Genomic DNA, 11,945 nt, shown 5'->3' on the forward strand with positions numbered 1-11,945 from the left:
TGTCCATAATTATGCTAAGCGAAGTAAGTCAATCAGAAAAAGACATGTATCATATGATCTCACTGATATGAGGAATTCTTAATCTCGGGAAACAAACAGGGTTGCTGGAGTGGGGGTGGAGTGGGAGGGATGGGGTGGCTGGGTGATAGGCGTTGGGGAGGGTATGTGCTATGGTGAGCGCTGTGAATTGTGCAAGACTGTTGAATCACAGACCTGTACCTCTGAAACAGATAATATGTTATATGTTAAAAAAAAATGTCCATAATTTGCTGGACCCAGACTTAAGTGGGGAGTGGTATGGTATATACCAAAAAGTATAGGTTGGACTGGAATGCAATCAGTAATTGATGATTGAGTGATGTCACCCTCGTTCCCATGAGGCATCTCAGCATTTCATTTTGCCTCTTCACCCACACTAAGTTTGCCTTTTTCCCTGTAGCAAAGTTGGGTGGATAAAACGTGAGGCCTTTCCCAGCCATCATGTTGAAGGTAAAAGCACATGTCCTTGACAGCAGCCAATCAAAGGGAAAATCCAAGTTTGTTTTATCAGGCTCTTCCAGGAATCAGCGCACAAGTTCAGCATACAGTGCTTATCGTGGGTGTTTCCTGGAGTCCAACCTGGGCCAGGCTACCGAATGAGCATCTTACCTTTTCCATCAACCTGGACTTAACACTCAAAATCATTTAGGACAATCTGAAATGTCCATTTACTGATCATGGTGTGGAAGGTACCAGGCATGGAAGTCTAAATATTGACAGATGTACAACGCATCTCTGAAAAACAATGAAGACTTAGATTTGAGAATAGTAGGTAAACTTGCACTTCGGGGCAAAGTCTATGTGGTTCTTTTATTTGGTTGAAAGGACCAAATATGATGGGCAGATGTGTAAGTGAACAACATGGAGGATTATGAACTGTAAGAAATATTGCAGTTGCAAATGACAGAAACGGGACTCAACTTGGCTTAAGCAATTTTTAAAAGGAATGTAAATGGCTGAATAACCAAAATGGTCAGTTGGCTTCAAGTTTAGCTGGATCCGGGTTCTCAAATGATGTCATCAGGACTGAGTTGCTTCCTCAACTCTTTTTTTTTTTTTAAAGATTTGTCCATTTTAAAGAGCATGCATGAGCGAGCAAGGGATGGAACAAAGGGAGAGGGAGACAACAGTCTCCCCGCTCAGCGCAGAGCCCGATGCAGGGCTCAATCCTAGGACCCCAAAATCATGACCTGAGTCGAAATCAAGAGTCGGCTGCCTGACCGACTGAGCCACCCAGGCATCCCTCAACTCTCCTTAAGGCAGTCTGTCTTCCCCTGGAGACACTGGCTCAGTGAAAAGAAAACACTCCTTTCTGAAACTTTCCAGTAAGTCAGGTAATAGACCTGATTCGGGTCACGTGCAAATTCTATGAAATGTTTAGCCCCACCTAAACTGTAAGGACCAAAGGTGGGATGGAGGTGATTCCTTAGAGGAAAACTGGGGTTTTGTTGCCAGAAGAAAGTGGCAGGGGTACCAGGCAAGAAAAAACAATAATTTTTACCCTTTAATCACCCAAACTGTCTGGAACGTTACCAAAAGGAGGTATTGCCCCTGTCCTAGTAGGCAATAAAGTCTGCAAACTTTTACGGGATTTCTACAATATGCTCGGGGTCGCGTTAGATATTTTCAGATCTTTCTATTCACTCATTTACTGACCATCTGCCAGATACTGCACTCCCAGGCCTTAAGAGTTCAGACTGCTGTGTCACGTGCCATGACAGGGTGACCCGGGGGAGGCTGTGGGAATGTCTTGCAGGTCAGATGACCAGCCTGGGTGGTCAGGGAAGGCTTCCCAGTGGAAGTGTCATCTCAGGATGTGAAGGATCACAAGGAAGTATATACAGAACCAAGGAAATATATAAGGAAAAGACTATCCCAGGCAGAGGAGACTGTGTGCAAGGGCCCAAAAGCAAAGGTGATGGCATTTTCACAAAACCAGAACAAGGCCCGCGTGGCCCCGAAGGGTAGAGAACAAAAAGATGTGATGAGTGTTGGGTTAGACATTTTATTTTATTTTATTTTATTTTATTTTATTTTATTTTATTTTATTTTATTTTTTAAAGATTTTATTTATTTATCTGAGAGAGAGAGAATGAGAGAGAGAGAGAGCATGAGAGGGAAGAGGGTCAGAGGGAGAAGCAGACTCCCTGCTGAGCAGGGAGCCCGATGTGGGACTCGATCCCGGGATTCCAGGATCATGACCTGAGCCGAAGGCAGTCGCTCAACCAACTGAGCCACCCAGGCGCCCGGGTTAGACATTTTAAATGCGTGAACAGTCTGGTATATGAACTAGATTTCAATACAGTTGCTTAAAAAAAAAACATGAGATGAGGCAGCATCAGGGCCAGATGGCAGCTTATAAGTCATCCCTCAGAGGTGAACTTGATCCTGACGTGGCAGCAGGGAGTCTTTGGGGGGCACTGGTGTGAAGGGATTGGCGGCTGGTGGGCAGGAAATGGAGAGGGTAAAAGTGGGTGGAGGTGTGGCAGGGTGAGAGTGGGGTGGGACTGCGGCCGTTTACATGCTTGGCTCCTGCTTTTTTGCACTAACTCAGGGTTGTGTGTAGCTCTGCAGAGGACACTTGCTTTCTCTGGGCCTCACAGTCTCCTCATCTGGCAAAAGGAATCATAGTGGTGTAGCCCCTTGGGATAACAGTCCGGCAGTTCCTCAAGAGTTTAAACATAAGGTTCCCATATGACTCAGGAATTCCACTCCTAAACAGATCTATACCCAAGAGAAATGAGAACGCACATCCACATGAAAACTCACACACGAATGTTCATAGCAGCATTATTCGTAATGGCCACAAAGTGGAAACGACCCAAATGTCCAAAATGAATAGATCAACCGATTGATAAATATAATGTGGTACGAACACACAGTGGAATGTTACACGGCAGTAAGAAAGAATGAGGTACAGGTACAGCCGGCAATGGGCATGACCTTGAAACACACGAAACGAAGGAAGCCAATCACAGAAAAACCACATTTATGAGCCTGTGTTTCATGAAATGTCCAGAATAGGCAAACCCACAGAGACAGAACATAGATTAGTGGTTGCCAGGGCCTGGGGGGAGGGAATGGGGAGTGACTGCTAACTGATACAGGTTTCTTTTTGCCAGATGAAAATGTTCTAAAATTGGAAACGGTAATAGTTGTACAACTTTGTAAATATACTAAAAACCACCAAAGCAGTACCCTTTAAATAGATAAATTTTGTGTATGTGAATTATACCCCACTAAAGCTGTTAAGGTGGGCAGGGATCATAAGCCCTTGGCAGCAGACATGAAGATCTCTTGTGAGCATGGCTCTGAGAGGCTCCCGTGGGCTATCGGGACGGCGGATGGAGTCTGGCTGCAGAGGGCAGGGGTCAACCAGTGTGTTCCCGAGCCTCTCATGGGCTTTCACCCCCAGCCCAGCTACCCTTCCTGCTGCCCCTGCTCTCACCCTGGTCCCACCTGCCCACTTTTCCTTCCAGGTCTCTTAACTCTGGCTCCCTGGAAATGGCCTGGGAAGATCAGCAGGGTTCAGAAGCCTGGGTTCCGGCCTGCGTTGGTGGTATAGTGGTGAGCATAGCTGCCTTCCAGAAGCCTGGGTTCCGTACCCATGCTCCCCCGAGACAGGCTAGTACCCAATAAGTAAAATATTTCCTTTTGCAATCAGCTTACAAAATGCACAGCCAACCCTGTGCTACCTTTTCCTTTCTCCCATTTCTTTGTGAATTTCTTCTTCATTTCTTATTTTTTATTATGGAAAATTCCAAACGTATCCAAGAGTGGAAAGAATAATATAATGATGTACCCACCACTCTGCTTTAATAATTATCAATATTTTGCCAATCTTTCCATGTATCTCCCAAACCCACTTTTTTTTTATGTTTTAAAAGTAAATCCCCAGATACACACTATTATTCCACACATAAATATCTTAGTAAGTTGGGGCGCCTGGGTGGCTCAGGTGGTTAAGCGTCCAACTCTTGATTTTGGCTCAGGTCATGATCTCAGGGTTGTGGGATCGAGCCCCGCATCCAGCTTTGTGCTTAGCAGGGAGTCTGCTTCTCTCCCTCTGACCCTCCGCCACCCGAACCTACACCTCTCTATAAAATAAAACAATATTAAAAAAATATTTTAGTATGTCTGACAAATAAGGAATTTTTAAAACATAACCCACAATCCCATCATCTTATCTAATTAGACATTCTTCAGTACGTTCTAAGACCCAATCATGTTCAAATTTCCCGTTATCTTCAAATGTCTCTGTCTGGTTGGATTGTTTGAATGAGGATCCCCAAAAGGCTCCCACATAACATTTGATTGCTATGTCTCTTAAATCTCTCTTAAACAGGCCCCACACCACCACCCATTTTTCAAGCCACTTATTCTCTAGAATTCTGTGAGTCTTTTTGAAAGTACTCTTATCTTGATGGGAAATCAAATCTTTAGATTGTTTTTCATTTCAAGAAAAGATTAAGGAGACTGAATTAGTAACAGATGCCCAGAAAATTAAACAAATAAAAAACCAAGGACTACCCCAGGAGAAAACAGAACATCTAGCAAAGATATTGTAATCACAGTATACCTCTTGAGTCAGCCTGACTCACTGTTTCACAGTTTTAGAGTTGTAAATGTAGAATAATGATATAAACCAAAGCAGTACAGAAAAATGTGGAAATGTGAAAAGCTAAATCTTCACATCCCTCGGTGGTAATCAATAGGTAAAAATCTAAAACTGAAAAAAAAATCAACATGAGCAGTACACATCTGGCACTTAGAGAATAGATACAAAAACCAGAAGAAATAATCAGAAATACCAGAAAGAGTTGAAAGGAATTGGAAGTGAGAGGGAATGGGATAGGGCACAGCTGGTTTTAAAGTATATACCAGGTTATCAGATTTATTAACACAAAAAGTGTCTTTTTAAAAGGTTCATTTAGCCAACATCCATGGAGGTTAACATCTGAGAAAGAATGAGTTAAAACTCCAGGAACCCTTGAGGCTTAATTTGGCAGGTTTAGTGAAAGAGTGGACCTGCCCACCTGCCGCACCCCGAACAGAGGCACAGAACAGAGAAGGTTCGCCAGGCGGCACCCTCTCCCACCTGTTCTGCCTTTTGTTTCTTTGCTCATGCGTGCCAGGAGCCAGCCAGATGGAAATGGCAGCCAACTGTCCTGGGCATGTCTAGGGAGGGGGCTTCAGCATCGCCAGCCATAACACCTTTGCCTTTTCCTTCGCTCTCCCCTTCCTTGGGACCTCCCAAGGTACTTCTGGGTGGGAGCTCTCAGCAACTCCCAAATGCTGTTGAAGTCCCTTCAAAAGAGAATCCAAGTTGGAGGCCTATTTTCATAGACACACAGCAGAGTCACCTGGAAGGCCTGGGATGTTCATCTCACCATCTCCCCTCTCTGAGGTGTCTCCTCAGGGGCAGGATGGTGCCGTCAGTATTAAGAGTGCTGGTTCTAAAGTCAGACTTAGAGCTTGGCCTCTTATTTGCTGTGTGACCTTGAAGAAATTACTTAAGCTCTCTGAGCTTCAGTTTGGCAGCTGTAAAATGGAGAGCATAATAATACATAGGTTGTTGTGAGGACTTAAAAAGAATAATGCATGTAATAAGGTATGTAGTATAGCCCCTGACCCACTAAGTGCTTTGTAGATGGAGCTACTGACCATCTCCCATATACTTAAATCATCCCCCACCCATCACTGCCCTCCCAGAGTCTCCAGGATGATACTGGCAGCTCCTTTTGGAGCCAGGATACTCCCCACCTATACCTGGCACTCCATGTTCCCCCCTTATATTCACCTCGACCCCCAGCCAGTCTCCTCTTTCCAGAGGATCAGCTTTCATCTTGGCCTCTGGCCAAAGAGATCATAATCTCTCTTGCCTTTGTTTGGAATCTTAAGACCCCTACCAATCCACGGTTTGGAAACACAATGGGATTGGGGCTTCTGTCTCTAAAGAGAGCAAGCCAGGAGCAGCTGGATGGTCCTCTGTGGACTGGGGGGTTGGGCACTGTCAGGCCAGTAAGACTTTGCAGGGATGAATGGGTAGTCCTCCTTGGGGGAAACTGAGAAAGGGAACCAGGCCAGCTCTGAGCCTGCTAAGGGAATCTCAACATCTCCAAAGAAGTCTCACCAGAGAGCTCACAGGAGGCAATGAGAGGAGGGATTTGGACTCCTCAGCTTCTGTAGTGGACCCCTAGAGCTACCCTCCCTACAAGACTGCCTACGAGGGAGAAGGAAATTAGGATGTTACCAGGAAGAGAAATGGATCTTGGGCAATGCTTAAAAAAAAAAAAAAAAAAGGCCAGTTATCTATTATATATAGAACCAGGATCCAGATGACTTCCCACAAGATCAGAACAACTGACTAGATCTAACAAGAGAAAAAACAAGAAACAAATGTTGAGTCCTACACTGAGGATCAAGAAACCAACTGCACACAAAGAAGTAGGGAAGACCTAGTAGATCAATACAAAGAGGTGGGGAAGACCTAGTAGGTCAATATTGGGCAACAAAGGATGTGGCTGCCAGAATCATTAATTCAGTGTGAGGCCATATTAACGGAGAATCTAGGAAGGGAGGTGAAAGTCCAGCTTTGTTCCCAATTGGGTTCAGTTCCAAGAGTTATACTTTATTTTTAAAAATATTTATTTATTTATTTTAGAGAAAGGGAGCAAGAGCAGGAGGGACAGAGGGAGAGGGAGAGAGAGAGAATCTCAAGCAACCTCCATGCTGAGCACGGGGCCTGACCTGAAATCATGTCCCGAGTTGACACCTAACCGAATGAGCCACCCAGGTCCCCCTTCAAGAGTTGTACTTTAAGTTGCACATTGTTAACCAGGGAAGAAGCCAACAGAGGAGAGATGTCACAATGGTGAGAGCCTAGAATCCTGTCCTTTGAGGAAAGTCAAAAAACCTGGAGGGTTTGGCCTGGAGGGAGAAAATTCTAGAGAAATGAGAGGTGTCTTTATAATTCTGAAGGGGTTCCCACAAAGAAAACAGTAGAGCTGGTCAGATGATAAAGTGAACTGGGAAAAGCCCAATCCTTCTTGAGTCAGAAAAGCTTGATTCAGGGGGCGCTTGGGTGGCTCAGTCATTAAGCGTCTGCCTTCAGCTCAGGTCATGATCCCAGGGTCCTGGGATCGAGCCCCGCATCGGGCCCTGCTCCACGGGAAGCCTTCTTCTCCCTCTCCCACTCCCCCTGCTTGTGTTCCTGCTTTTGCTGTGTCTCTCTCTCTGTCAAATAAATAAATAAAACCTTTAAAAAAAAAAAAAAGAAAGAAAAGCTTGATTCAGGCTCTGAGCATGCTTCAGACTGCAGCATGTCAGACACAGCTGAGGGCTGAGTGTTGCTCTTCTGTGAGACCCAGATACCCAGGCAAGTACTGGGAGGGAAATCTCAGCTCAACCTTAGGAAGAATTTCTTTCTTTTTGAAATGATATTTATCATTCCTGTCTCTGATCACAAAAGAAATACACAGTTGTGTAGAATACTGGTAAACAGAAAAGCAAAATTAGATAAAATCACATCAACCACTATTTACCTCCTAATAATTAGGAATGGGATAGATATGTAGGCAGATAGATGACAGATGGATAGATAGATAGATAGATAGATAGATAGATAGATAGATAGATAGATGATAGAGAGATATTAACAAAAATGGGATCATACAAATAATTGTCTGAGAGGATTTAGAGAATCACCATGTAAAGATGTATGTGTTGGTATGTAAGGATGTTTATTGCAGTTATTGTTTCTAGTAGAGAAAAAATAGCTGTCAGCCAGCTATATCCCCTGCAGTAGGTGAATTTGGGAATGTGATAAATGGCAGTGCACCCACACCATGCAGCCCTGTGCAGCTAGGTGGAGGAAAAGGGTGGAGGTAATACGTATGTATTGCTTTCAGAATCTTTCCAACACATATTGCTTAAGGCAAAAAAAAAAATACCCAAGTTATAGGATAATATGCATAGTATGGTCCCATTTTTGTGAAAAGAAAGACATGCACATATATGCTTTTAATTAAAAGAAGCAGTATGATGCTAACAGCGGGCACATCTGGGGAGGCCGACTTGAAGAGGCCAAGAGTAAGACAGTGAATGTGTTCCTTGAACATTACTATGTCACTTAACTCGGGACAGTCAGGATACATCATTTTTATATCAAATGACTGAAATTTAAATAAGTAAACAACAATCTATCCTGGACATTTCTCCATGGCATTAAGGATTTTACATCATATTTAATGACCGCATCTATTCCTTGTGTAGATTTCTCTTAATGTTACTGAACCCAATGGTGGACATTTAGTACATCAGGAGCTAAGAGGAACCAAGGACGTTTGAGTGTTTATCAGACCTGAAAATGTGCAGACTCATAAGTCTAACCATACCATAGGTGGGAAATTATCTGATAGATACACCTAGTGCTGTGCACGAAGAGGTCTATGCAAGAATGGTCCCTGCCTTATTATTCCTGCTAGCAAAAGACTAGAAACAATTTACATGTCCAACCTCAGGACTGCATCAATAAAAAATTATAGGCTGACTATATGCTTCAGTTCTCAACAGTGGATACAAGAAATGAGATGGATCTGTAGAAATTTACATGGAAAATGTGCCAGGATATATTTCACAGTGAAGAGAAAAAAGGCAAGTTACAGAACAGTATGTACAGTATGATCTCATTTCTATTTAAAACGTATATGTGACTGTGCATTGAAAAAGATCTGAAGCTACCTCTGAAACTAATTTTAAAAAAGTAAAATAAAATAAAGATCTGAGGGATAAACAGCAAGCTGTAGGTAGGATATCCCTATAGGCAGGTATGTGTGTATGTATGTATAAAGGAAGTGAGCTCCACGTCCCATGGGGTGTGCAAACCAGGATTGGCTGTCCCTTATTCAGGGATGCTGCGGAAGGGATTTCCAAATCCCTCGGAGGTACCTCGGGTCCCCTCTTAGCCCTGAGAATCTCTGAGAGAGGGGAGGTCGGGACTGGGAGAAGAATCCACCCCTAAGGGGAAAGGGTTAAGTGGGGATGGCGTTCCTGTGGGCGGGCTCCGCGATCGGCAGCGCGGGGTTCTGTTAGCCAAGTCTGAGCATCTCGGAGGATGCGGCGCGGCGAGCGGCGCGGCGAGGGACGCGCGCAAGGTGAACGCGGGGGCTGCCGGCGCGGCGCCCAGGTGAGGAGCTGGCCCAGGGAGGGGGCGATGGCGGGGCCCAGGCAGGGAGCGTGGCCGGCAGCCCCCTCTCTGGGCACGAGTGGCAGGGCCTGCGCCAGCTCCCACCCCCACCCGGGACACTGCGGGAAGGCGCGGAGCCAGGGGATAGAAGCCAGAGGAGGAGAGGTAACCCGAGATGGACCAGCTCCCGAGGCTGCCCTGCGGCGGCCCTCGCCCTGCCCCCAGGCCGGCCTCTCCCCAGTCCCTAGGGCAGGGAGATACCCCCCTATCCCTCACCCCCCCACCCAAAAAAATCTCTCCTGCAGCGGGAACCCAGGACTGGGCAGCCCCCTCCTTGTCCACAGATGCCTACATCTTGTTTGAACTGCGGGTGGTGAGCAGATGGCATATGCTTACTGAAGGCCTAATCAACCGTCTCCTCTGAAAAGCTTTTGGACTCTGTTCAAAATGAGCCATTGCGGATTTCACAACGCCTCGTGTGGCTATTCGCTGGCTGTGTGACCTTGGGCGATTTGCTAAACCTCTCTGAACCTCGCTTTCTTCCCCTATGAAATGGTTATACCCGCACCTGCTTGGGTTTGGAGGGTTGGATGAGATGGAGGACATGCAGCTAATCTTAGTGCAGGAGCCTAACTGGGTAAGTGCTCAACACAGGAGCTTTATTATTAACCAGGACATGCGTTAATGGCCGTTCAGTCCTTCCTCCTCAGCTGGCCCCAACTCCTGACACCAACTGCGGCTTCTCTGCGGGTCCCCAGCACCTAGTTTGGGATAGGAGCAGAGCATGGGGCTCAGTGAATGTTTGAGAAATGAGCTAACAAGATTTTAAGGCAGAATCTAAACTCAGTTTAGGGGATGGGTTTAAGAGATCTTTGAACCCCCTGAAATTGTCCACAACCTTTGATGAACCTGGGTATTTCCTGGAGTTTTCATTGGCTTCTCAAGGTGCATGTGACCCACCAAGGATGAGGAGCCAGGGAGCTCTGGGCACACCTGCTTCCCAGAGAGAAAAGGAGCAGGGCTTCTGCTCCGAAACACACGCCAGCCTCTCTTCTCTCACGGTTGCTGTGCTCCTGCCCTCTGTCTCCTGGCCATCGGGTTCCTTCCGGCCTCCCTAGCTTAACTAGGGACTCTCAGGAAGAGGAATCTTTAGGGGATATCTACCTGGGGCCAGGCATATGCAGGGGGCTGGAGATAAGAAATAAAGATGCAGATGCAGCCCTTGAGAAGCCATAGGCCAGTGGAGGAGACAGAGATTACATTATGTGACCACAGTGATGGGAAAGGGTAGAGGGGGTGTCAGGGAAAGAAATGTCTGAGCTGAAAAGAGCTACCATCATATCTTACCTGGATTTCTGGACTGGCCTCTCTCCCCCTTTTAAAGATCTTATTCATTTATTTTATTTGAGAGAGCGCGTTCGCGTGTACAAGTGGGGCAGAGGGAGAGGGAAAGAATCTCAAGCAGACTCTGTGCTAAGCACGGATCCCAACATGGGGCTTAATCTCACGACCCTGAGACCATGACGTGAGCCGAAGCCAAGAGTCGGACACTTAATCGACTGAGCCACCCAGGAGCCCCTCTTACCAGACCTTGTTGCCCTCATGCTTAACATCTGCATTGGCTACCTGTGATACTTAGAATAAAATCCAGGTGCCTCCCTGTGGTTTACAAAGTCCCTTGTGATCTAGCCCTACCTTCCTGATTTTATCTCCCTCTGCTACTTTCTCTTTAATTTCTATGCTCCAGCCACACTAGCCTTTTCATTTCTTGAATTCACTTGTTCATTCTGCGTCAGGGCCTTAGCACTTTCTGTTCCCTTTGCCAAATACTTTCCCCCCATATCTTCAAATGGCTGGCTCCTTCTTCTCATTCAGCATCTAGCTTAAATGTTACCCCAGAGAGGCCTCCTGCTACCCACTGTGTAAAGTAGCCCCCATCCGTCTATCTCTTAACCCTGTTTTATTTTCTTCATAGCTCCCCTTATTTAAAACTAGCCATTGTCTGTCTCTTACCCTAGAATGCCAGCTCCGTGAGGGCAGGAATCTTGTCAATCTGTTCACGGCTTTATCCCCAGGGCCCGACACAGTATGTGTTCAAATTATTTGTTGAAATAGTGAAGGGGACTGGTGGGAAAGAAAGCCTTCTGGACAAAGGGAAAGTAAAAGGACTCTAATGCTTATTGAACTCCTATTATGGGCCTGGCCTATAATGTGTTCTGTTAGGTAAGAGCTCCTTGTAAGAACTCCTTTGAGTCAGGTACCCATTTTACTGATGGAAAAAAACCACAATTTGGAGAGGTGAAGTAACTCACCCAGGAAATGGCAAAGCTGGGATTCAAACCCAGATCCCTCTGTCCCTCTCCCTATCCACCTGTCTGATATTTGAGCCAGGCCTTTGAGAATAGGATTTCAGAGGGCATCTGGGTGGCTCAGTAGGTTAAGCATCCCAGGGTCCTGGGATCCAGCCCCACATAAGGCTCCCTGCTCAGCGGAGAGTCTGCTTCTCTCTCTCCCTCTGCCCCACCCCCTGCTTGTGCTCTCTTGCTCTCTCCGTCAAATAAATAATAAAATAAAATCATTTAAAAAATAGGATTTCAGCCAGTGAAGGAGAAAAGAGAGGGCATTCCAGGCTGAGAGAACAGCAGGAGCAAAGGATTGGGGCATTGAACAGCCCAGTGGGTACTGAAGGATAGGTGAGCAGCCTGGTGTGGCCTTGGGA

General features: G+C 45.9%; 1 protein-coding gene across 1 annotated transcript in view; it reads left to right on the top strand.

The window, feature by feature from the left end:
• Nucleotides 1-9,176: 9,176 nt before the first annotated feature.
• Nucleotides 9,177-11,945, top strand: part of PRRT3 (proline rich transmembrane protein 3) — a 9,748-nt gene continuing 6,979 nt past the window's right edge. Inside the window, exon 1 of the mRNA XM_028101597.2 lies at nucleotides 9,177-9,226. The gene's annotated coding sequence lies outside the window, so the exon portion shown is untranslated. The remainder of the gene's footprint in view (nucleotides 9,227-11,945) is intronic.

The sequence above is a fragment of the Eumetopias jubatus genome, unplaced genomic scaffold (genome assembly GCF_037043125.1).
Source record: "Eumetopias jubatus isolate StellerSeaLion01/CBP00866 unplaced genomic scaffold, mEumJub1_p1.0 scaffold_1, whole genome shotgun sequence".
In the NCBI taxonomy this organism is placed as follows: Eukaryota; Metazoa; Chordata; class Mammalia; order Carnivora; family Otariidae; genus Eumetopias; species Eumetopias jubatus.